This window comes from Hyla sarda, unplaced genomic scaffold, assembly GCF_029499605.1.
Source record: "Hyla sarda isolate aHylSar1 unplaced genomic scaffold, aHylSar1.hap1 scaffold_1299, whole genome shotgun sequence".
NCBI lineage: Eukaryota > Metazoa > Chordata > Amphibia > Anura > Hylidae > Hyla > Hyla sarda.
In genome coordinates this window covers 76,415-102,158 of record NW_026607922.1, presented here as the reverse complement: position 1 = coordinate 102,158, position 25,744 = coordinate 76,415, and the positions used below count along the sequence as shown (strand labels likewise).

At 47.4% G+C, this 25,744-nt stretch overlaps 8 non-coding genes across 8 annotated transcripts; all 8 read right to left on the bottom strand.

Annotated features, from left to right (window-relative positions):
* Positions 1-2,094: 2,094 nt before the first annotated feature.
* Positions 2,095-2,285, bottom strand: LOC130304943 (U2 spliceosomal RNA). The gene has a single exon (XR_008854650.1). It is a non-coding gene; the product is annotated as a U2 spliceosomal RNA (small nuclear RNA).
* A 2,096-nt stretch (positions 2,286-4,381) lies between these two features.
* Positions 4,382-4,563, bottom strand: LOC130304949 (U2 spliceosomal RNA). Its single transcript, XR_008854654.1, has one exon. It is a non-coding gene; the product is annotated as a U2 spliceosomal RNA (small nuclear RNA).
* A 3,703-nt stretch (positions 4,564-8,266) lies between these two features.
* On the bottom strand, positions 8,267-8,457 carry LOC130304942 (U2 spliceosomal RNA). Its single transcript, XR_008854649.1, has one exon. It is a non-coding gene; the product is annotated as a U2 spliceosomal RNA (small nuclear RNA).
* Positions 8,458-10,538: 2,081 nt separating this feature from the next.
* On the bottom strand, positions 10,539-10,729 carry LOC130304944 (U2 spliceosomal RNA). The gene has a single exon (XR_008854651.1). It is a non-coding gene; the product is annotated as a U2 spliceosomal RNA (small nuclear RNA).
* A 2,087-nt stretch (positions 10,730-12,816) lies between these two features.
* Positions 12,817-13,007, bottom strand: LOC130304941 (U2 spliceosomal RNA). Its single transcript, XR_008854647.1, has one exon. It is a non-coding gene; the product is annotated as a U2 spliceosomal RNA (small nuclear RNA).
* Positions 13,008-15,100: 2,093 nt separating this feature from the next.
* LOC130304940 (U2 spliceosomal RNA) lies at positions 15,101-15,291 on the bottom strand. Its single transcript, XR_008854646.1, has one exon. It is a non-coding gene; the product is annotated as a U2 spliceosomal RNA (small nuclear RNA).
* A 7,705-nt stretch (positions 15,292-22,996) lies between these two features.
* LOC130304939 (U2 spliceosomal RNA) lies at positions 22,997-23,187 on the bottom strand. Its single transcript, XR_008854645.1, has one exon. It is a non-coding gene; the product is annotated as a U2 spliceosomal RNA (small nuclear RNA).
* Positions 23,188-25,267: 2,080 nt separating this feature from the next.
* On the bottom strand, positions 25,268-25,458 carry LOC130304938 (U2 spliceosomal RNA). Its single transcript, XR_008854644.1, has one exon. It is a non-coding gene; the product is annotated as a U2 spliceosomal RNA (small nuclear RNA).
* Positions 25,459-25,744: the final 286 nt, after the last annotated feature.

Genomic DNA, 25,744 nt, shown 5'->3' with positions numbered 1-25,744 from the left:
CGATAACCGTGAAAGGGGCGGGCCCAACAAGGTCCCCTTCATGGGCACTATCACTGCTTGCTGTCAGGGAGGCTGCCAGACAATTTTCCATGCACACTCTGGGCTGGGGGGCAGTCAACCACCAGTACACACAGCAGAACCTAAACCCATACCATTATTGCTAAGCAGCAAGACAGGGGCCCATTGCACTCCCACGGGGCCTTTTTAAATGCAATCCATAACCCGGATTTGCCAGGAACCCTTCTTACTCCTCCTACTTGCATGTGACACTGGGCTTAGGATCTGCATAGGAAACACACACACAAGCACACACCTACCTTTGTTGCCTGCAGATGCCTCCTTGGCTGTCCCCAAACGGTATCAAACCAACACCCACGGGAAGCTGTAAGCATAGAGGACATGCCTGCACCCCATTGGACTTACCTGTGTGGGTTAAATCCGGGTTATTTGACAACCTATGGCGGTGATGGTTCTGCTCAGGCAGAGCAGTGCTGATGCTCCTCATAAAGCTGTCGCTGCTGTGAAGGTTCTAGGTGACATCACAAATCCCTTTGGTTACATACACAACAAAGCTGGGTTGTTGTTGTTTACACTCTGCAAGGCCTGTGGAAGTGAGTGACATCATAGCACTGTAGTTCTGAGGGTTCAAGATGGATGCAACAATCTCCTGTTGCTTCTATGAAGGCCGTAATAGACGACATCACCAAACAGCTCCATAGTCACATACACAGCAAAGGAGAGATGTTGTTTACACCTAGTGATGTCAGTGGTATTGAGTGACATCACAGCACAGTGCTAAGGCTCCTGGGCCTGGACACAGCAGCGGCTGCAATATCTCAACGGAGAATACGTTTATATCTATGTGTGTGTGTGCGCATATATATATATATATATATATATATATATATATATATATATATATTCTCCGCCGAAATCACTTTTAAACCCATTTCCACCTTTTTTTCCCTTCTCTTCCTCTTACTTTTTTTTCACGTTTTTTTACGTTTTTCTCCTTTTCGCCTCTTTTCTGGGCGTATTATTCTTCTTTTTCTTCTTTTTTTTCGTCTAATGCATACCCCATCAGTGCAGCAATGCTTATTCAATACCGCCAGCAGATGGAGACACTGGGGGATAATTTTCTAAGGATTTATACTGATTTTTCCTGTCTGAATTTGTCGCACAGAAAGTTGCAGGCCAAATATGTGTGACATTTCTGCGACTTTAGCTTCTAGAGCATTTTTACAACATTATACATAGGTGCTGAATACATAAAAAGCGACTGTTCAGCGACAGACAAGTCGCATCGGCTGAAAGTAGGCCAGAATGTCAGTCCATGTTGGAGCAGGTTTAGATACAGTCTAAAGCATAGATCTCAAAGTCTGTGCACAGAATTTAGCAAGGGCCTCGCACCTTCTGATGCATCAGGTAGGTGCACAATAGCATAGCCTAACCCTCTGTACTTTGGTCTATATTGATGCGGGACATAGACAGCCAGCTGATGACCAATCCATTAGTGCAATGGATGGCTGGAAGCATTTGTCTTTGCCTTTGCAATACCACAGAAGCAATGCATGGTCAATGTACAGCAATGACACACCTGTGTGAACAGCCAGGAGACCCCCCCCCCCCCCATGTTATGTTACATAGTTACATAGTTAGTACGGTCGAAAAAAGACATATGTCCATCACGTTCAACCAGGGAATTAAGGGGTAGGGGTGTGGCGCGATATTGGGGAAGGGATGAGATTTTATATTTCTTCATAAGCATTAATCTTATTTTGTCAATTAGGAACATTCAGCACCCACCCGCTATCAAGGCAGCTGCCTATCATGTCATGCCCTACCTGCACAGGTGTGCTGGCTACTCAAATGATCCAATTAAGGAGGCCATTTAGTCAGCAGCAGCAGAAGTCCTGTGCCTGGACGCTCCAACAGGGGCCAGACACAAGCAGAAGCAGAAGCAGCAGAAGCAGCAGCAGCACCACCTTTTGTTTATTGGCTGCAGCAGCAGCAAGGCCCACAGGGCTGGCTAGCTGGCTAGCCAGCAAGCAGGTAGCAATGAAAGTAGGAATCTTTCTTTTTAACCCTGTAAGGGGGTGGTGCACTGTACCCGAAGATACTGCCATATCGGGTCAATGCATAGGGCGACGGAAGCAAGCTTCGAAATCGGCCCCCGTTCTCAAAAATCCATTTAATATATGGTCCCCAGATAGGGGACGTATCAGATATTAAACTGATAAGAACAGATACTACACTTGATCTTAGCCAAAAGGCCGAGAAGCGATAACCGTGAAAGGGGCGGGCCCAACAAGGTCCCCTTCATGGGCACTATCACTGCTTGCTGTCAGGGAGGCTGCCAGACAATTTTCCATGCACACTCTGGGCTGGGGGGCAGTCAACCACCAGTACACACAGCAGAACCTAAACCCATACCATTATTGCTAAGCAGCAAGACAGGGGCCCATTGCACTCCCACGGGGCCTTTTTAAATGCAATCCATAACCCGGATTTGCCAGGAACCCTTCTTACTCCTCCTACTTGCATGTGACACTGGGCTTAGGATCTGCATAGGAAACACACACACAAGCACACACCTACCTTTGTTGCCTGCAGATGCCTCCTTGGCTGTCCCCAAACGGTATCAAACCAACACCCACGGGAAGCTGTAAGCATAGAGGACATGCCTGCACCCCATTGGACTTACCTGTGTGGGTTAAATCCGGGTTATTTGACAACCTATGGCGGTGATGGTTCTGCTCAGGCAGAGCAGTGCTGATGCTCCTCATAAAGCTGTCGCTGCTGTGAAGGTTCTAGGTGACATCACAAATCCCTTTGGTTACATACACAACAAAGCTGGGTTGTTGTTGTTTACACTCTGCAAGGCCTGTGGAAGTGAGTGACATCATAGCACTGTAGTTCTGAGGGTTCAAGATGGATGCAACAATCTCCTGTTGCTTCTATGAAGGCCGTAATAGACGACATCACCAAACAGCTCCATAGTCACATACACAGCAAAGGAGAGATGTTGTTTACACCTAGTGATGTCAGTGGTATTGAGTGACATCACAGCACAGTGCTAAGGCTCCTGGGCCTGGACACAGCAGCGGCTGCAATATCTCAACGGAGAATACGTTTATATCTATGTGTGTGTGTGCGCATATATATATATATATATATATATATATATATATATATATATATATATATATTTCTCCGCCGAAATCACTTTTAAACCCATTTCCACCTTTTTTTCCCTTCTCTTCCTCTTACTTTTTTTTCACGTTTTTTTACGTTTTTCTCCTTTTCGCCTCTTTTCTGGGCGTATTATTCTTCTTTTTCTTCTTTTTTTTCGTCTAATGCATACCCCATCAGTGCAGCAATGCTTATTCAATACCGCCAGCAGATGGAGACACTGGGGGATAATTTTCTAAGGATTTATACTGATTTTTCCTGTCTGAATTTGTCGCACAGAAAGTTGCAGGCCAAATATGTGTGACATTTCTGCGACTTTAGCTTCTAGAGCATTTTTACAACATTATACATAGGTGCTGAATACATAAAAAGCGACTGTTCAGCGACAGACAAGTCGCATCGGCTGAAAGTAGGCCAGAATGTCAGTCCATGTTGGAGCAGGTTTAGATACAGTCTAAAGCATAGATCTCAAAGTCTGTGCACAGAATTTAGCAAGGGCCTCGCACCTTCTGATGCATCAGGTAGGTGCACAATAGCATAGCCTAACCCTCTGTACTTTGGTCTATATTGATGCGGGACATAGACAGCCAGCTGATGACCAATCCATTAGTGCAATGGATGGCTGGAAGCATTTGTCTTTGCCTTTGCAATACCACAGAAGCAATGCATGGTCAATGTACAGCAATGACACACCTGTGTGAACAGCCAGGAGACCCCCCCCCCCCCATGTTATGTTACATAGTTACATAGTTAGTACGGTCGAAAAAAGACATATGTCCATCACGTTCAACCAGGGAATTAAGGGGTAGGGGTGTGGCGCGATATTGGGGAAGGGATGAGATTTTATATTTCTTCATAAGCATTAATCTTATTTTGTCAATTAGGAACATTCAGCACCCACCCGCTATCAAGGCAGCTGCCTATCATGTCATGCCCTACCTGCACAGGTGTGCTGGCTACTCAAATGATCCAATTAAGGAGGCCATTTAGTCAGCAGCAGCAGAAGTCCTGTGCCTGGACGCTCCAACAGGGGCCAGACACAAGCAGAAGCAGAAGCAGCAGAAGCAGCAGCAGCACCACCTTTTGTTTATTGGCTGCAGCAGCAGCAAGGCCCACAGGGCTGGCTAGCTGGCTAGCCAGCAAGCAGGTAGCAATGAAAGTAGGAATCTTTCTTTTTAACCCTGTAAGGGGGTGGTGCACTGTACCCGAAGATACTGCCATATCGGGTCAATGCATAGGGCGACGGAAGCAAGCTTCGAAATCGGCCCCCGTTCTCAAAAATCCATTTAATATATGGTCCCCAGATAGGGGACGTATCAGATATTAAACTGATAAGAACAGATTTTTTTTTTAAGTTTCCCTCAGAACTAAATCATAGTTCTAAGATCTTATGTGAACTAGATTTTTGTGCTCATCATCAGGTAACTTTTTTATTTATTTCCAAAATAAAACAAATTAAAACAACATAACTAACAACAAAAACTCAAATAAACCTTATTCCAAAATCAAACCCTTTCTCCAAGCAAAAACTCCCAAATAATCAATTAATCCGAATTGAAGAGCTCCACTCTTCAAAGCTTTTTTAACTGGAACTGCCAACCATGGCGACACTTGGTAGGTCGCCATGAAGCGTCCCACATCAGGCTTTAAGGACTGCAATACTTTTTCCCTCGCAGTTTCAAGTCGAGTGTTCACTTTTATTTTAAATTTTAGTAAATCTTGCACAAATACTTCTCTTTCTTCCTTTGGGGCTTGGTCCAGCACCTCGCCCAAAAAACCAACAAAATATTCACCAAGAAATCTTTTCTTCAATTCCTCTGTTGGCTCCCCTTCAGAAGCCTCACTCCCACTTTCTTCTTCTTTTTTCTTCCTCTTCAACTTTACTTCACTTTCAAACTCCATAGCCACAGATTTTTCTGGGCAGTTTTTAGAGTAATGCCCAGTCTTCTTATTAATTTCTGGTTCATCTTGCAGCAAACCCACATCTTCTCTCTTCTTTTTCTTCTTTGGACAATTTGCGTACAAATGTCCACTTTGGTTACACAAATTACATTTACCCCTCAGGGTACACGACTCTGTTCCATGTCCTTCCTTCTGGCATTTATAACACCATAGATACGTACATTCATCTTTCAGGTGTCCATATTGTCTGCACTTACGGCAGAAATTCTGCATTCCAGCAAAAAACAGGTCCCCATTTATGGAACCTATCTTGAAACGGGAAGGAGGAAACACTGTTCCCCCTCCCGCCTCCTCCCTAAATTTTACTTTAAACTTCCATTTTGTTGTCCAAACCCCATACTGGTTAAATACTTTACCCAAAGGCACAATCTCTTCACAAAACTGGTCCAAAAAAACAACTATGTCCTCCTCAGGGATATATGGACTATACATTCTTACAGTCAATATTTTTTCTTTCCCTGGAAAATGGGGAATAACTTCCACGCCTTCCCAGATTACATGAGTCTTAGAGGCATCCACTTTCTTACAAAATGAATCACAATCTTCATCAGAGACAAAGATTATGTCATAACACCCCCTCTTGGGGAATTCCAGCATAGACAGAATCTGTACCTTGGATACGTGCAGAAGTCCAAACAGCATGTCCTCCACTACAAAAGAAAGTCCTCTTCCTCTCTTAGCAGAGTCCTTCAGCAGGATGCGAACGCCATTTTTAATCCTCCCGAAAAAGGGCATCTCCTCTTCTCTGGTTCCAGGCATCTCCGGTTCTTCTGCCATCTTGTAGAAAATCACGTCCAACAGGAACAAAAGACACTCCCCCACAGAATGTGGGCAGTGAAAGGGGATCGCTCCCCGTTGTCCGGGGACTAGGCCGGCTCCCCAATTGCAGCAAGGGGGTGAAGTCCCTCCGTTAGGAAGGACGATCCCCCAAGGCCAAGGAGCCGGGTACCCCAGACACCCTCTGGCCAGACCAAGTGAGCCGAAACTACACTTGATCTTAGCCAAAAGGCCGAGAAGCGATAACCGTGAAAGGGGCGGGCCCAACAAGGTCCCCTTCATGGGCACTATCACTGCTTGCTGTCAGGGAGGCTGCCAGACAATTTTCCATGCACACTCTGGGCTGGGGGGCAGTCAACCACCAGTACACACAGCAGAACCTAAACCCATACCATTATTGCTAAGCAGCAAGACAGGGGCCCATTGCACTCCCACGGGGCCTTTTTAAATGCAATCCATAACCCGGATTTGCCAGGAACCCTTCTTACTCCTCCTACTTGCATGTGACACTGGGCTTAGGATCTGCATAGGAAACACACACACAAGCACACACCTACCTTTGTTGCCTGCAGATGCCTCCTTGGCTGTCCCCAAACGGTATCAAACCAACACCCACGGGAAGCTGTAAGCATAGAGGACATGCCTGCACCCCATTGGACTTACCTGTGTGGGTTAAATCCGGGTTATTTGACAACCTATGGCGGTGATGGTTCTGCTCAGGCAGAGCAGTGCTGATGCTCCTCATAAAGCTGTCGCTGCTGTGAAGGTTCTAGGTGACATCACAAATCCCTTTGGTTACATACACAACAAAGCTGGGTTGTTGTTGTTTACACTCTGCAAGGCCTGTGGAAGTGAGTGACATCATAGCACTGTAGTTCTGAGGGTTCAAGATGGATGCAACAATCTCCTGTTGCTTCTATGAAGGCCGTAATAGACGACATCACCAAACAGCTCCATAGTCACATACACAGCAAAGGAGAGATGTTGTTTACACCTAGTGATGTCAGTGGTATTGAGTGACATCACAGCACAGTGCTAAGGCTCCTGGGCCTGGACACAGCAGCGGCTGCAATATCTCAACGGAGAATACGTTTATATCTATGTGTGTGTGTGCGCATATATATATATATATATATATATATATATATATATATATATATATATTCTCCGCCGAAATCACTTTTAAACCCATTTCCACCTTTTTTTCCCTTCTCTTCCTCTTACTTTTTTTTCACGTTTTTTTACGTTTTTCTCCTTTTCGCCTCTTTTCTGGGCGTATTATTCTTCTTTTTCTTCTTTTTTTTCGTCTAATGCATACCCCATCAGTGCAGCAATGCTTATTCAATACCGCCAGCAGATGGAGACACTGGGGGATAATTTTCTAAGGATTTATACTGATTTTTCCTGTCTGAATTTGTCGCACAGAAAGTTGCAGGCCAAATATGTGTGACATTTCTGCGACTTTAGCTTCTAGAGCATTTTTACAACATTATACATAGGTGCTGAATACATAAAAAGCGACTGTTCAGCGACAGACAAGTCGCATCGGCTGAAAGTAGGCCAGAATGTCAGTCCATGTTGGAGCAGGTTTAGATACAGTCTAAAGCATAGATCTCAAAGTCTGTGCACAGAATTTAGCAAGGGCCTCGCACCTTCTGATGCATCAGGTAGGTGCACAATAGCATAGCCTAACCCTCTGTACTTTGGTCTATATTGATGCGGGACATAGACAGCCAGCTGATGACCAATCCATTAGTGCAATGGATGGCTGGAAGCATTTGTCTTTGCCTTTGCAATACCACAGAAGCAATGCATGGTCAATGTACAGCAATGACACACCTGTGTGAACAGCCAGGAGACCCCCCCCCCCCCATGTTATGTTACATAGTTACATAGTTAGTACGGTCGAAAAAAGACATATGTCCATCACGTTCAACCAGGGAATTAAGGGGTAGGGGTGTGGCGCGATATTGGGGAAGGGATGAGATTTTATATTTCTTCATAAGCATTAATCTTATTTTGTCAATTAGGAACATTCAGCACCCACCCGCTATCAAGGCAGCTGCCTATCATGTCATGCCCTACCTGCACAGGTGTGCTGGCTACTCAAATGATCCAATTAAGGAGGCCATTTAGTCAGCAGCAGCAGAAGTCCTGTGCCTGGACGCTCCAACAGGGGCCAGACACAAGCAGAAGCAGAAGCAGCAGAAGCAGCAGCAGCACCACCTTTTGTTTATTGGCTGCAGCAGCAGCAAGGCCCACAGGGCTGGCTAGCTGGCTAGCCAGCAAGCAGGTAGCAATGAAAGTAGGAATCTTTCTTTTTAACCCTGTAAGGGGGTGGTGCACTGTACCCGAAGATACTGCCATATCGGGTCAATGCATAGGGCGACGGAAGCAAGCTTCGAAATCGGCCCCCGTTCTCAAAAATCCATTTAATATATGGTCCCCAGATAGGGGACGTATCAGATATTAAACTGATAAGAACAGATACTACACTTGATCTTAGCCAAAAGGCCGAGAAGCGATAACCGTGAAAGGGGCGGGCCCAACAAGGTCCCCTTCATGGGCACTATCACTGCTTGCTGTCAGGGAGGCTGCCAGACAATTTTCCATGCACACTCTGGGCTGGGGGGCAGTCAACCACCAGTACACACAGCAGAACCTAAACCCATACCATTATTGCTAAGCAGCAAGACAGGGGCCCATTGCACTCCCACGGGGCCTTTTTAAATGCAATCCATAACCCGGATTTGCCAGGAACCCTTCTTACTCCTCCTACTTGCATGTGACACTGGGCTTAGGATCTGCATAGGAAACACACACACAAGCACACACCTACCTTTGTTGCCTGCAGATGCCTCCTTGGCTGTCCCCAAACGGTATCAAACCAACACCCACGGGAAGCTGTAAGCATAGAGGACATGCCTGCACCCCATTGGACTTACCTGTGTGGGTTAAATCCGGGTTATTTGACAACCTATGGCGGTGATGGTTCTGCTCAGGCAGAGCAGTGCTGATGCTCCTCATAAAGCTGTCGCTGCTGTGAAGGTTCTAGGTGACATCACAAATCCCTTTGGTTACATACACAACAAAGCTGGGTTGTTGTTGTTTACACTCTGCAAGGCCTGTGGAAGTGAGTGACATCATAGCACTGTAGTTCTGAGGGTTCAAGATGGATGCAACAATCTCCTGTTGCTTCTATGAAGGCCGTAATAGACGACATCACCAAACAGCTCCATAGTCACATACACAGCAAAGGAGAGATGTTGTTTACACCTAGTGATGTCAGTGGTATTGAGTGACATCACAGCACAGTGCTAAGGCTCCTGGGCCTGGACACAGCAGCGGCTGCAATATCTCAACGGAGAATACGTTTATATCTATGTGTGTGTGTGCGCATATATATATATATATATATATATATATATATATATATATATATATTTCTCCGCCGAAATCACTTTTAAACCCATTTCCACCTTTTTTTCCCTTCTCTTCCTCTTACTTTTTTTTCACGTTTTTTTACGTTTTTCTCCTTTTCGCCTCTTTTCTGGGCGTATTATTCTTCTTTTTCTTCTTTTTTTTCGTCTAATGCATACCCCATCAGTGCAGCAATGCTTATTCAATACCGCCAGCAGATGGAGACACTGGGGGATAATTTTCTAAGGATTTATACTGATTTTTCCTGTCTGAATTTGTCGCACAGAAAGTTGCAGGCCAAATATGTGTGACATTTCTGCGACTTTAGCTTCTAGAGCATTTTTACAACATTATACATAGGTGCTGAATACATAAAAAGCGACTGTTCAGCGACAGACAAGTCGCATCGGCTGAAAGTAGGCCAGAATGTCAGTCCATGTTGGAGCAGGTTTAGATACAGTCTAAAGCATAGATCTCAAAGTCTGTGCACAGAATTTAGCAAGGGCCTCGCACCTTCTGATGCATCAGGTAGGTGCACAATAGCATAGCCTAACCCTCTGTACTTTGGTCTATATTGATGCGGGACATAGACAGCCAGCTGATGACCAATCCATTAGTGCAATGGATGGCTGGAAGCATTTGTCTTTGCCTTTGCAATACCACAGAAGCAATGCATGGTCAATGTACAGCAATGACACACCTGTGTGAACAGCCAGGAGACCCCCCCCCCCCCATGTTATGTTACATAGTTACATAGTTAGTACGGTCGAAAAAAGACATATGTCCATCACGTTCAACCAGGGAATTAAGGGGTAGGGGTGTGGCGCGATATTGGGGAAGGGATGAGATTTTATATTTCTTCATAAGCATTAATCTTTTTTTGTCAATTAGGAACATTCAGCACCCACCCGCTATCAAGGCAGCTGCCTATCATGTCATGCCCTACCTGCACAGGTGTGCTGGCTACTCAAATGATCCAATTAAGGAGGCCATTTAGTCAGCAGCAGCAGAAGTCCTGTGCCTGGACGCTCCAACAGGGGCCAGACACAAGCAGAAGCAGAAGCAGCAGAAGCACCACCTTTTGTTTATTGGCTGCAGCAGCAGCAAGGCCCACAGGGCTGGCTAGCTGGCTAGCCAGCAAGCAGGTAGCAATGAAAGTAGGAATCTTTCTTTTTAACCCTGTAAGGGGGTGGTGCACTGTACCCGAATATACTGCCATATCGGGTCAATGCATAGGGCGACGGAAGCAAGCTTCGAAATCGGCCCCCGTTCTCAAAAATCCATTTAATATATGGTCCCCAGATAGGGGACGTATCAGATATTAAACTGATAAGAACAGATACTACACTTGATCTTAGCCAAAAGGCCGAGAAGCGATAACCGTGAAAGGGGCGGGCCCAACAAGGTCCCCTTCATGGGCACTATCACTGCTTGCTGTCAGGGAGGCTGCCAGACAATTTTCCATGCACACTCTGGGCTGGGGGGCAGTCAACCACCAGTACACACAGCAGAACCTAAACCCATACCATTATTGCTAAGCAGCAAGACAGGGGCCCATTGCACTCCCACGGGGCCTTTTTAAATGCAATCCATAACCCGGATTTGCCAGGAACCCTTCTTACTCCTCCTACTTGCATGTGACACTGGGCTTAGGATCTGCATAGGAAACACACACACAAGCACACACCTACCTTTGTTGCCTGCAGATGCCTCCTTGGCTGTCCCCAAACGGTATCAAACCAACACCCACGGGAAGCTGTAAGCATAGAGGACATGCCTGCACCCCATTGGACTTACCTGTGTGGGTTAAATCCGGGTTATTTGACAACCTATGGCGGTGATGGTTCTGCTCAGGCAGAGCAGTGCTGATGCTCCTCATAAAGCTGTCGCTGCTGTGAAGGTTCTAGGTGACATCACAAATCCCTTTGGTTACATACACAACAAAGCTGGGTTGTTGTTGTTTACACTCTGCAAGGCCTGTGGAAGTGAGTGACATCATAGCACTGTAGTTCTGAGGGTTCAAGATGGATGCAACAATCTCCTGTTGCTTCTATGAAGGCCGTAATAGACGACATCACCAAACAGCTCCATAGTCACATACACAGCAAAGGAGAGATGTTGTTTACACCTAGTGATGTCAGTGGTATTGAGTGACATCACAGCACAGTGCTAAGGCTCCTGGGCCTGGACACAGCAGCGGCTGCAATATCTCAACGGAGAATACGTTTATATCTATGTGTGTGTGTGCGCATATATATATATATATATATATATATATATATATATATATATATTTCTCCGCCGAAATCACTTTTAAACCCATTTCCACCTTTTTTTCCCTTCTCTTCCTCTTACTTTTTTTTCACGTTTTTTTACGTTTTTCTCCTTTTCGCCTCTTTTCTGGGCGTATTATTCTTCTTTTTCTTCTTTTTTTTCGTCTAATGCATACCCCATCAGTGCAGCAATGCTTATTCAATACCGCCAGCAGATGGAGACACTGGGGGATAATTTTCTAAGGATTTATACTGATTTTTCCTGTCTGAATTTGTCGCACAGAAAGTTGCAGGCCAAATATGTGTGACATTTCTGCGACTTTAGCTTCTAGAGCATTTTTACAACATTATACATAGGTGCTGAATACATAAAAAGCGACTGTTCAGCGACAGACAAGTCGCATCGGCTGAAAGTAGGCCAGAATGTCAGTCCATGTTGGAGCAGGTTTAGATACAGTCTAAAGCATAGATCTCAAAGTCTGTGCACAGAATTTAGCAAGGGCCTCGCACCTTCTGATGCATCAGGTAGGTGCACAATAGCATAGCCTAACCCTCTGTACTTTGGTCTATATTGATGCGGGACATAGACAGCCAGCTGATGACCAATCCATTAGTGCAATGGATGGCTGGAAGCATTTGTCTTTGCCTTTGCAATACCACAGAAGCAATGCATGGTCAATGTACAGCAATGACACACCTGTGTGAACAGCCAGGAGACCCCCCCCCCCCATGTTATGTTACATAGTTACATAGTTAGTACGGTCGAAAAAAGACATATGTCCATCACGTTCAACCAGGGAATTAAGGGGTAGGGGTGTGGCGCGATATTGGGGAAGGGATGAGATTTTATATTTCTTCATAAGCATTAATCTTATTTTGTCAATTAGGAACATTCAGCACCCACCCGCTATCAAGGCAGCTGCCTATCATGTCATGCCCTACCTGCACAGGTGTGCTGGCTACTCAAATGATCCAATTAAGGAGGCCATTTAGTCAGCAGCAGCAGAAGTCCTGTGCCTGGACGCTCCAACAGGGGCCAGACACAAGCAGAAGCAGAAGCAGCAGAAGCAGCAGCAGCACCACCTTTTGTTTATTGGCTGCAGCAGCAGCAAGGCCCACAGGGCTGGCTAGCTGGCTAGCCAGCAAGCAGGTAGCAATGAAAGTAGGAATCTTTCTTTTTAACCCTGTAAGGGGGTGGTGCACTGTACCCGAAGATACTGCCATATCGGGTCAATGCATAGGGCGACGGAAGCAAGCTTCGAAATCGGCCCCCGTTCTCAAAAATCCATTTAATATATGGTCCCCAGATAGGGGACGTATCAGATATTAAACTGATAAGAACAGATACTACACTTGATCTTAGCCAAAAGGCCGAGAAGCGATAACCGTGAAAGGGGCGGGCCCAACAAGGTCCCCTTCATGGGCACTATCACTGCTTGCTGTCAGGGAGGCTGCCAGACAATTTTCCATGCACACTCTGGGCTGGGGGGCAGTCAACCACCAGTACACACAGCAGAACCTAAACCCATACCATTATTGCTAAGCAGCAAGACAGGGGCCCATTGCACTCCCACGGGGCCTTTTTAAATGCAATCCATAACCCGGATTTGCCAGGAACCCTTCTTACTCCTCCTACTTGCATGTGACACTGGGCTTAGGATCTGCATAGGAAACACACACACAAGCACACACCTACCTTTGTTGCCTGCAGATGCCTCCTTGGCTGTCCCCAAACGGTATCAAACCAACACCCACGGGAAGCTGTAAGCATAGAGGACATGCCTGCACCCCATTGGACTTACCTGTGTGGGTTAAATCCGGGTTATTTGACAACCTATGGCGGTGATGGTTCTGCTCAGGCAGAGCAGTGCTGATGCTCCTCATAAAGCTGTCGCTGCTGTGAAGGTTCTAGGTGACATCACAAATCCCTTTGGTTACATACACAACAAAGCTGGGTTGTTGTTGTTTACACTCTGCAAGGCCTGTGGAAGTGAGTGACATCATAGCACTGTAGTTCTGAGGGTTCAAGATGGATGCAACAATCTCCTGTTGCTTCTATGAAGGCCGTAATAGACGACATCACCAAACAGCTCCATAGTCACATACACAGCAAAGGAGAGATGTTGTTTACACCTAGTGATGTCAGTGGTATTGAGTGACATCACAGCACAGTGCTAAGGCTCCTGGGCCTGGACACAGCAGCGGCTGCAATATCTCAACGGAGAATACGTTTATATCTATGTGTGTGTGTGCGCATATATATATATATATATATATATATATATATATATATATATATATATTTCTCCGCCGAAATCACTTTTAAACCCATTTCCACCTTTTTTTCCCTTCTCTTCCTCTTACTTTTTTTTCACGTTTTTTTACGTTTTTCTCCTTTTCGCCTCTTTTCTGGGCGTATTATTCTTCTTTTTCTTCTTTTTTTTCGTCTAATGCATACCCCATCAGTGCAGCAATGCTTATTCAATACCGCCAGCAGATGGAGACACTGGGGGATAATTTTCTAAGGATTTATACTGATTTTTCCTGTCTGAATTTGTCGCACAGAAAGTTGCAGGCCAAATATGTGTGACATTTCTGCGACTTTAGCTTCTAGAGCATTTTTACAACATTATACATAGGTGCTGAATACATAAAAAGCGACTGTTCAGCGACAGACAAGTCGCATCGGCTGAAAGTAGGCCAGAATGTCAGTCCATGTTGGAGCAGGTTTAGATACAGTCTAAAGCATAGATCTCAAAGTCTGTGCACAGAATTTAGCAAGGGCCTCGCACCTTCTGATGCATCAGGTAGGTGCACAATAGCATAGCCTAACCCTCTGTACTTTGGTCTATATTGATGCGGGACATAGACAGCCAGCTGATGACCAATCCATTAGTGCAATGGATGGCTGGAAGCATTTGTCTTTGCCTTTGCAATACCACAGAAGCAATGCATGGTCAATGTACAGCAATGACACACCTGTGTGAACAGCCAGGAGACCCCCCCCCCCCCCATGTTATGTTACATAGTTACATAGTTAGTACGGTCGAAAAAAGACATATGTCCATCACGTTCAACCAGGGAATTAAGGGGTAGGGGTGTGGCGCGATATTGGGGAAGGGATGAGATTTTATATTTCTTCATAAGCATTAATCTTATTTTGTCAATTAGGAACATTCAGCACCCACCCGCTATCAAGGCAGCTGCCTATCATGTCATGCCCTACCTGCACAGGTGTGCTGGCTACTCAAATGATCCAATTAAGGAGGCCATTTAGTCAGCAGCAGCAGAAGTCCTGTGCCTGGACGCTCCAACAGGGGCCAGACACAAGCAGAAGCAGAAGCAGCAGAAGCAGCAGCAGCACCACCTTTTGTTTATTGGCTGCAGCAGCAGCAAGGCCCACAGGGCTGGCTAGCTGGCTAGCCAGCAAGCAGGTAGCAATGAAAGTAGGAATCTTTCTTTTTAACCCTGTAAGGGGGTGGTGCACTGTACCCGAAGATACTGCCATATCGGGTCAATGCATAGGGCGACGGAAGCAAGCTTCGAAATCGGCCCCCGTTCTCAAAAATCCATTTAATATATGGTCCCCAGATAGGGGACGTATCAGATATTAAACTGATAAGAACAGATACTACACTTGATCTTAGCCAAAAGGCCGAGAAGCGATAACCGTGAAAGGGGCGGGCCCAACAAGGTCCCCTTCATGGGCACTATCACTGCTTGCTGTCAGGGAGGCTGCCAGACAATTTTCCATGCACACTCTGGGCTGGGGGGCAGTCAACCACCAGTACACACAGCAGAACCTAAACCCATACCATTATTGCTAAGCAGCAAGACAGGGGCCCATTGCACTCCCACGGGGCCTTTTTAAATGCAATCCATAACCCGGATTTGCCAGGAACCCTTCTTACTCCTCCTACTTGCATGTGACACTGGGCTTAGGATCTGCATAGGAAACACACACACAAGCACACACCTACCTTTGTTGCCTGCAGATGCCTCCTTGGCTGTCCCCAAACGGTATCAAACCAACACCCACGGGAAGCTGTAAGCATAGAGGACATGCCTGCACCCCATTGGACTTACCTGTGTGGGTTAAATCCGGGTTATTTGACAACCTATGGCGGTGATGGTTCTGCTCAGGCAGAGCAGTGCTGATGCTCCTCATAAAGCTGTCGCTGCTGTGAAGGTTCTAGGTGACATCACAAATCCCTTTGGTTACATACACAACAAAGCTGGGTTGTTGTTGTTTACACTCTGCAAGGCCTGTGGAAGTGAGTGACATCATAGCACTGTAGTTCTGAGGGTTCAAGATGGATGCAACAATCTCCTGTTGCTTCTATGAAGGCCGTAATAGACGACATCACCAAACAGCTCCATAGTCACATACACAGCAAAGGAGAGATGTTGTTTACACCTAGTGATGTCAGTGGTATTGAGTGACATCACAGCACAGTGCTAAGGCTCCTGGGCCTGGACACAGCAGCGGCTGCAATATCTCAACGGAGAATACGTTTATATCTATGTGTGTGTGTGCGCATATATATATATATATATATATATATATATATATATATATATATTTCTCCGCCGAAATCACTTTTAAACCCATTTCCACCTTTTTTTCCCTTCTCTTCCTCTTACTTTTTTTTCACGTTTTTTTTACGTTTTTCTCCTTTTCGCCTCTTTTCTGGGCGTATTATTCTTCTTTTTCTTCTTTTTTTTCGTCTAATGCATACCCCATCAGTGCAGCAATGCTTATTCAATACCGCCAGCAGATGGAGACACTGGGGGATAATTTTCTAAGGATTTATACTGATTTTTCCTGTCTGAATTTGTCGCACAGAAAGTTGCAGGCCAAATATGTGTGACATTTCTGCGACTTTAGCTTCTAGAGCATTTTTACAACATTATACATAGGTGCTGAATACATAAAAAGCGACTGTTCAGCGACAGACAAGTCGCATCGGCTGAAAGTAGGCCAGAATGTCAGTCCATGTTGGAGCAGGTTTAGATACAGTCTAAAGCATAGATCTCAAAGTCTGTGCACAGAATTTAGCAAGGGCCTCGCACCTTCTGATGCATCAGGTAGGTGCACAATAGCATAGCCTAACCCTCTGTACTTTGGTCTATATTGATGCGGGACATAGACAGCCAGCTGATGACCAATCCATTAGTGCAATGGATGGCTGGAAGCATTTGTTGTCACGATGCCGGCTGGCAGGTAGTGGATCCTCTGTGCCAGAGAGGGATTGGCGTGGACCGTGCTAGAGGATCGGTTCTAAGTCACTACTGGTTTTCACCAGAGCCCGCCGCAAAGCGGGATGGTCTTGCTGCGGCGGTAGTGACCAGGTCGTATCCCCTAGCAACGGCTCAACCTCTCTGGCTGCTGAAGATAGGCGCGGTACAAGGGAGTAGACAGAAGCAAGGTCGGACGTAGCAGAAGGTCGGGGCAGGCAGCAAGGATCGTAGTCAGGGGCAACGGCAGGAGGTCTGGAACACAGGCTAGGAACACACAAGGAAACGCTTTCACTGGCACTAAGGCAACAAGATCCGGCGAGGGAGTGAAGGGGAAGTGAGGTGATATAGGGAAGTGCACAGGTGTAAACACTAATTGGAACCACTGCGCCAATCAGCGGCGCAGTGGCCCTTTAAATCGCAGAGACCCGGCGCGCGCGCGCCCTAGGGAGCGGGGCCGCGCGCGCCGGGACAGAACTGACGGAGAGCGAGTCAGGTACGGGAGCCGGGGTGCGCATCGCGAGCGGGCGCTACCCGCATCGCGAATCGCATCCCGGCCAGAGGCGGTATCGCAGCGCCCCGGGCCCGGAGCGCTGCAGTGAGAGGAGTGTAGCGAGCGCTCCGGGGAGGAGCGGGGACCCGGAGCGCTCGGCGTAACAGTACCCCCCCCCTTGGGTCTCCCCCTCTTCTTGGAGCCTGAGAACCTGAGGACCAGACTTTTGTCCAGGATATTGTCCTCAGGTTCCCAGGACCTCTCTTCAGGACCACAACCCTCCCAATCCACTAAAAAGAAGGTTTTCCCTCTGACCTTTTTAGATGCCAAAATTTCCTTGACGGAGAAGATGTCCGAGGAGCCGGAGACAGGAGTGGGGGGAACAGATTTGGGAGAGAAACGGTTAATGATAAGTGGTTTAAGAAGAGAAACATGAAAGGCATTAGGAATACGAAGAGAAGGAGGAAGAAGAAGTTTGTAAGAGACAGGATTAATCTGGCGCAAAATCTTGAAAGGACCAAGATAGCGTGGTCCCAACTTATAGCTAGGGACACGGAAGCGGACATATTTGGCGGAGAGCCATACCTTGTCTCCAGGGGAAAAAATGGGAGGAGCTCTTCTTTTCTTATCCGCGAATCTCTTCATGCGTGAAGAAGCCTGTAAGAGAGAATTTTGGGTCTCTCTCCATATGATGGAGAGATCACGAGAAATTTCATCCACAGCGGGCAGACCAGAGGGCAAGGGGGTAGGGAGGGGGGGAAGAGGGTGACGGCCGTACACCACGAAAAACGGGGATTTGGAGGAAGATTCAGAGATTCTGAAATTATACGAGAATTCGGCCCAAGGTAGAAGATCTGCCCAGTCATCCTGGCGGGAGGAAACAAAATGTCGTAAATAGTCACCCAAGATCTGGTTAATTCTTTCTACTTGTCCATTGGATTGAGGATGGTATGCAGAAGAAAAATTTAATTTAATCTTGAGTTGTTTACAGAGGGCCCTCCAGAATTTAGACACAAATTGGACGCCTCTATCCGAGACGATCTGCGTAGGCAACCCGTGAAGACGAAAAATGTGTACAAAAAATTGTTTAGCCAACTGAGGCGCTGAAGGAAGACCAGGAAGAGGGATGAAATGTGCCATTTTGGAGAATCGATCAACGACCACCCAAATAACAGTGTTGCCATGGGATGGGGGTAAGTCAGTAATAAAATCCATACCAATCAGAGACCAAGGTTGTTCGGGAACAGGCAGAGGAAGAAGAAAACCAGCGGGCTTCTGGCGAGGAGTCTTATCCCGGGCACAGATAGTGCAGGCTCGCACAAAGTCCACCACATCAGTCTCTAGAGTCGGCCACCAATAGAAGCGAGAGATGAGTTGCACAGATTTCTTGATGCCCGCATGACCTGCGAGATGGGAGGAGTGACCCCATTTGAGGATTCCGAGGCGTTGGCGTGGAGAAACAAAGGTCTTTCCTGGTGGAGTTTGCCTGATGGAGGCTGGAGAAGTGGAAATCAGGCAGTCAGGAGGAATGATGTGTTGAGGAGAGAGTTCAATTTCAGAAGCATCTGAGGAACGAGAGAGAGCATCGGCCCTAATGTTCTTATCAGCAGGCCGAAAGTGAATTTCAAAATTAAATCGGGCAAAGAACAGAGACCACCTGGCCTGACGAGGATTCAGCCGTTGGGCAGACTCGAGGTATGAGAGGTTCTTGTGATCGGTGTAAATAATAACTGGAAATCTTGATCCCTCCAGCAGATGCCTCCATTCCTCAAGTGCTAATTTAATGGCTAGAAGCTCTCGATCCCCGATGGAGTAGTTCCTCTCCGCCGGAGAGAAGGTCCTAGAAAAAAACCCACAAGTAACAGCATGCCCGGAAGAGTTTTTTTGTAGAAGGACAGCTCCAGCTCCCACTGAGGAGGCATCAACCTCCAATAGGAAGGGTTTAGATGGGTCAGGTCTGGAGAGCACGGGAGCCGAAGAGAAGGCGGACTTGAGTCGTTTAAAGGCGTCTTCCGCTTGAGGAGGCCAAGACTTGGGATCGGCATTTTTTTTGGTTAAAGCCACAATAGGAGCCACAATGGTAGAAAAATGTGGAATAAATTGCCTGTAATAATTGGCGAACCCCAAAAAACGTTGGATGGCACGGAGTCCGGAGGGGCGTGGCCAATCTAAGACGGCAGAGAGTTTATCTGGATCCATTTGTAGTCCCTGGCCAGAGACCAAGTATCCTAGAAAAGGAAGAGATTGGCATTCAAACAGACATTTCTCAATTTTAGCATAGAGTTGATTGTCACGAAGTCTCTGAAGAACCATACGGACATGCTGGCGGTGTTCTTCTAGATTGGCCGAAAAAATTAGGATATCATCAAGATATACAACAACACAGGAGTATAACAGATCACGAAAAATTTCATTAACAAAGTCTTGGAAGACAGCAGGGGCGTTGCACAGGCCAAAGGGCATGACCAGATACTCAAAGTGTCCATCTCTGGTGTTAAATGCTGTTTTCCACTCATCCCCCTCTCTGATGCGGATGAGGTTATAGGCGCCTCTTAAGTCCAATTTAGTAAAGATGTGGGCACCTTGGAGGCGATCAAAGAGTTCAGAGATGAGGGGTAAGGGGTAGCGGTTCTTAACCGTGATTTTATTAAGTCCGCGGTAGTCAATGCAAGGACGTAGGGAGCCATCTTTTTTGGACACAAAGAAAAATCCGGCTCCAGCAGGAGAGGAGGATTTACGGATAAAGCCCTTTTTTAGATTCTCCTGGACGTATTCAGACATGGCAAGAGTCTCTGGGGCAGAGAGAGGATAAATTCTGCCCCGGGGTGGAGTAGTGCCCGGGAGGAGGTCGATAGGACAGTCATAAGGCCTGTGAGGAGGTAGAGTCTCCGCTTGTTTTTTGCAGAAAACATCCGCGAAGTCCATATAGGCCTTAGGGAGACCGGTTACTGGAGGAAGCACAGAGTTACGGCAAGGGTTACTGGGAACCGGTTTTAGACAGTCCTTGGAACAAGAGAGCCCCCAACTCTTGATCTCCCCAGTGGACCAATCCAGGGTTGGGGAATGAAGTTGAAGCCAGGGAAGTCCAAGGAGAATTTCCGAGGTGCAATTGGGGAGGACCAAAAGTTCAATCCTCTCGTGATGAGATCCGATGCTCATTAGAAGGGGCTCCGTGCGGAAACGTATGGAACAGTCCAATCTTTCATTGTTTATACAATTGATGTAAAGGGGTCTGGTGAGACTGGTCACTGGGATGTTGAACCTGTTGACGAGAGAGGCCAAAATAAAATTTCCTGCAGATCCAGAGTCTAAGAAGGCCACAGAAGAGAAGGAGAAGGCAGAGGCAGACATCCGCACAGGCACAGTAAGACGTGGAGAAGCAGAGTGGACATCAAGGATTGTCTCACCTTTGTGCGGAGTCAGGGTACGTCTTTCCAGGCGGGGAGGGCGGATAGGACAATCCCTCAGGAAGTGTTCGGTACTAGCACAGTACAGGCAGAGGTTCTCCATGCGGCGTCGTGTCCTCTCTTGAGATGTCAGGCGAGACCGGTCGACCTGCATAGCCTCCACGGCGGGAGGCACAGGAACAGATTGCAGGGAACCAGAGGAGAGAGGAGCCGAGGAGAAGAAACGCCTCGTGCGAACAGAGTCCATATCTTGGCGGAGCTCCTGACGCCTTTCGGAAAAACGCATGTCAATGCGAGTGGCTAGGTGAATAAGTTCATGAAGATTAGCAGGCATTTCTCGTGCGGCCAGAACATCTTTAATGTTGCTGGATAGGCCTTTTTTAAAGGTCGCGCAGAGGGCCTCATTGTTCCAGGATAATTCAGAAGCAAGAGTACGGAATTGTACGGCATACTCGCCAACGGAAGAATTACCCTGGACCAGGTTCAACAGGGCAGTCTCAGCAGAAGAGGCTCGGGCAGGTTCCTCAAAGACACTTCGAATTTCCGAGAAGAAGGAGTGTACAGAGGCAGTGACGGGGTCATTGCGGTCCCAGAGCGGTGTGGCCCAAGCCAGGGCTTTTCCAGACAGCAGGCTGACTACGAAAGCCACCTTAGACCTTTCAGTGGGGAACTGGTCCGACATCATCTCCAAGTGTAATGAACATTGGGAAAGGAAGCCACGGCAAAGCTTAGAGTCCCCATCAAATTTATCCGGCAAGGATAGTCGTAGTCCAGAAGCGGCCACTCGCTGCGGAGGAGGTACAGGAGCTGGCGGAGGAGATGGTTGCTGGAGCTGTGGTAGTAACTGTTGTAGCATAACAGTCAGTTGAGACAGCTGTTGGCCTTGTTGCGCAATCTGTTGTGACTGCTGGGCGACCACCGTGGTGAGGTCAGCGACAACTGGCAGAGGAACTTCAGCGGGATCCATGGCCGGATCTACTGTCACGATGCCGGCTGGCAGGTAGTGGATCCTCTGTGCCAGAGAGGGATTGGCGTGGACCGTGCTAGAGGATCGGTTCTAAGTCACTACTGGTTTTCACCAGAGCCCGCCGCAAAGCGGGATGGTCTTGCTGCGGCGGTAGTGACCAGGTCGTATCCCCTAGCAACGGCTCAACCTCTCTGGCTGCTGAAGATAGGCGCGGTACAAGGGAGTAGACAGAAGCAAGGTCGGACGTAGCAGAAGGTCGGGGCAGGCAGCAAGGATCGTAGTCAGGGGCAACGGCAGGAGGTCTGGAACACAGGCTAGGAACACACAAGGAAACGCTTTCACTGGCACTAAGGCAACAAGATCCGGCGAGGGAGTGAAGGGGAAGTGAGGTGATATAGGGAAGTGCACAGGTGTAAACACTAATTGGAACCACTGCGCCAATCAGCGGCGCAGTGGCCCTTTAAATCGCAGAGACCCGGCGCGCGCGCGCCCTAGGGAGCGGGGCCGCGCGCGCCGGGACAGAACTGACGGAGAGCGAGTCAGGTACGGGAGCCGGGGTGCGCATCGCGAGCGGGCGCTACCCGCATCGCGAATCGCATCCCGGCCAGAGGCGGTATCGCAGCGCCCCGGGCCCGGAGCGCTGCAGTGAGAGGAGTGTAGCGAGCGCTCCGGGGAGGAGCGGGGACCCGGAGCGCTCGGCGTAACATTTGTCTTTGCCTTTGCAATACCACAGAAGCAATGCATGGTCAATGTACAGCAATGACACACCTGTGTGAACAGCCAGGAGACCCCCCCCCCCCCCCCATGTTATGTTACATAGTTACATAGTTAGTACGGTCGAAAAAAGACATATGTCCATCACGTTCAACCAGGGAATTAAGGGGTAGGGGTGTGGCGCGATATTGGGGAAGGGATGAGATTTTATATTTCTTCATAAGCATTAATCTTATTTTGTCAATTAGGAACATTCAGCACCCACCCGCTATCAAGGCAGCTGCCTATCATGTCATGCCCTACCTGCACAGGTGTGCTGGCTACTCAAATGATCCAATTAAGGAGGCCATTTAGTCAGCAGCAGCAGAAGTCCTGTGCCTGGACGCTCCAACAGGGGCCAGACACAAGCAGAAGCAGAAGCAGCAGAAGCAGCAGCAGCACCACCTTTTGTTTATTGGCTGCAGCAGCAGCAAGGCCCACAGGGCTGGCTAGCTGGCTAGCCAGCAAGCAGGTAGCAATGAAAGTAGGAATCTTTCTTTTTAACCCTGTAAGGGGGTGGTGCACTGTACCCGAAGATACTGCCATATCGGGTCAATGCATAGGGCGACGGAAGCAAGCTTCGAAATCGGCCCCCGTTCTCAAAAATCCATTTAATATATGGTCCCCAGATAGGGGACGTATCAGATATTAAACTGATAAGAACAGATACTACACTTGATCTTAGCCAAAAGGCCGAGAAGCGATAACCGTGAAAGGGGCGGGCCCAACAAGGTCCCCTTCATGGGCACTATCACTGCTTGCTGTCAGGGAGGCTGCCAGACAATTTTCCATGCACACTCTGGGCTGGGGGGCAGTCAACCACCAGTACACACAGCAGAACCTAAACCCATACCATTATTGCTAAGCAGCAAGACAGGGGCCCATTGCACTCCCACGGGGCCTTTTTAAATGCAATCCATAACCCGGATTTGCCAGGAACCCTTCTTACTCCTCCTACTTGCATGTGACACTGGGCTTAGGATCTGCATAGGAAACACACACACAAGCACACACCTACCTTTGTTGCCTGCAGATGCCTCCTTGGCTGTCCCCAAACGGTATCAAACCAACACCCACGGGAAGCTGTAAGCATAGAGGACATGCCTGCACCCCATTGGACTTACCTGTGTGGGTTAAATCCGGGTTATTTGACAACCTATGGCGGTGATGGTTCTGCTCAGGCAGAGCAGTGCTGATGCTCCTCATAAAGCTGTCGCTGCTGTGAAGGTTCTAGGTGACATCACAAATCCCTTTGGTTACATACACAACAAAGCTGGGTTGTTGTTGTTTACACTCTGCAAGGCCTGTGGAAGTGAGTGACATCATAGCACTGTAGTTCTGAGGGTTCAAGATGGATGCAACAATCTCCTGTTGCTTCTATGAAGGCCGTAATAGACGACATCACCAAACAGCTCCATAGTTACACAGCAAAGGAGAGATGTTGTTTACACCTAGTGATGTCAGTGGTATTGAGTGACATCACAGCACAGTGCTAAGGCTCCTGGGCCTGGACACAGCAGCGGCTGCAATATCTCAACGGAGAATACGTTTATATCTATGTGTGTGTGTGCGCATATATATATATATATATATATATATATATATATATATATTTCTCTGCCGAAATCACTTTTAAACCCATTTCCACCTTTTTTTCCCTTCTCTTCCTCTTACTTTTTTTTCACGTTTTTTTACGTTTTTCTCCTTTTCGCCTCTTTTCTGGGCGTATTATTCTTCTTTTTCTTCTTTTTTTTCGTCTAATGCATACCCCATCAGTGCAGCAATGCTTATTCAATACCGCCAGCAGATGGAGACACTGGGGGATAATTTTCTAAGGATTTATACTGATTTTTCCTGTCTGAATTTGTCGCACAGAAAGTTGCAGGCCAAATATGTGTGACATTTCTGCGACTTTAGCTTCTAGAGCATTTTTACAACATTATACATAGGTGCTGAATACATAAAAAGCGACTGTTCAGCGACAGACAAGTCGCATCGGCTGAAAGTAGGCCAGAATGTCAGTCCATGTTGGAGCAGGTTTAGATACAGTCTAAAGCATAGATCTCAAAGTCTGTGCACAGAATTTAGCAAGGGCCTCGCACCTTCTGATGCATCAGGTAGGTGCACAATAGCATAGCCTAACCCTCTGTACTTTGGTCTATATTGATGCGGGACATAGACAGCCAGCTGATGACCAATCCATTAGTGCAATGGATGGCTGGAAGCATTTGTCTTTGCCTTTGCAATACCACAGAAGCAATGCATGGTCAATGTACAGCAATGACACACCTGTGTGAACAGCCAGGAGACCCCCCCCCCCCCATGTTATGTTACATAGTTACATAGTTAGTACGGTCGAAAAAAGACATATGTCCATCACGTTCAACCAGGGAATTAAGGGGTAGGGGTGTGGCGCGATATTGGGGAAGGGATGAGATTTTATATTTCTTCATAAGCATTAATCTTATTTTGTCAATTAGGAACATTCAGCACCCACCCGCTATCAAGGCAGCTGCCTATCATGTCATGCCCTACCTGCACAGGTGTGCTGGCTACTCAAATGATCCAATTAAGGAGGCCATTTAGTCAGCAGCAGCAGAAGTCCTGTGCCTGGACGCTCCAACAGGGGCCAGACACAAGCAGAAGCAGAAGCAGCAGAAGCAGCAGCAGCACCACCTTTTGTTTATTGGCTGCAGCAGCAGCAAGGCCCACAGGGCTGGCTAGCTGGCTAGCCAGCAAGCAGGTAGCAATGAAAGTAGGAATCTTTCTTTTTAACCCTGTAAGGGGGTGGTGCACTGTACCCGAAGATACTGCCATATCGGGTCAATGCATAGGGCGACGGAAGCAAGCTTCGAAATCGGCCCCCGTTCTCAAAAATCCATTTAATATATGGTCCCCAGATAGGGGACGTATCAGATATTAAACTGATAAGAACAGATACTACACTTGATCTTAGCCAAAAGGCCGAGAAGCGATAACCGTGAAAGGGGCGGGCCCAACAAGGTCCCCTTCATGGGCACTATCACTGCTTGCTGTCAGGGAGGCTGCCAGACAATTTTCCATGCACACTCTGGGCTGGGGGGCAGTCAACCACCAGTACACACAGCAGAACCTAAACCCATACCATTATTGCTAAGCAGCAAGACAGGGGCCCATTGCACTCCCACGGGGCCTTTTTAAATGCAATCCATAACCCGGATTTGCCAGGAACCCTTCTTACTCCTCCTACTTGCATGTGACACTGGGCTTAGGATCTGCATAG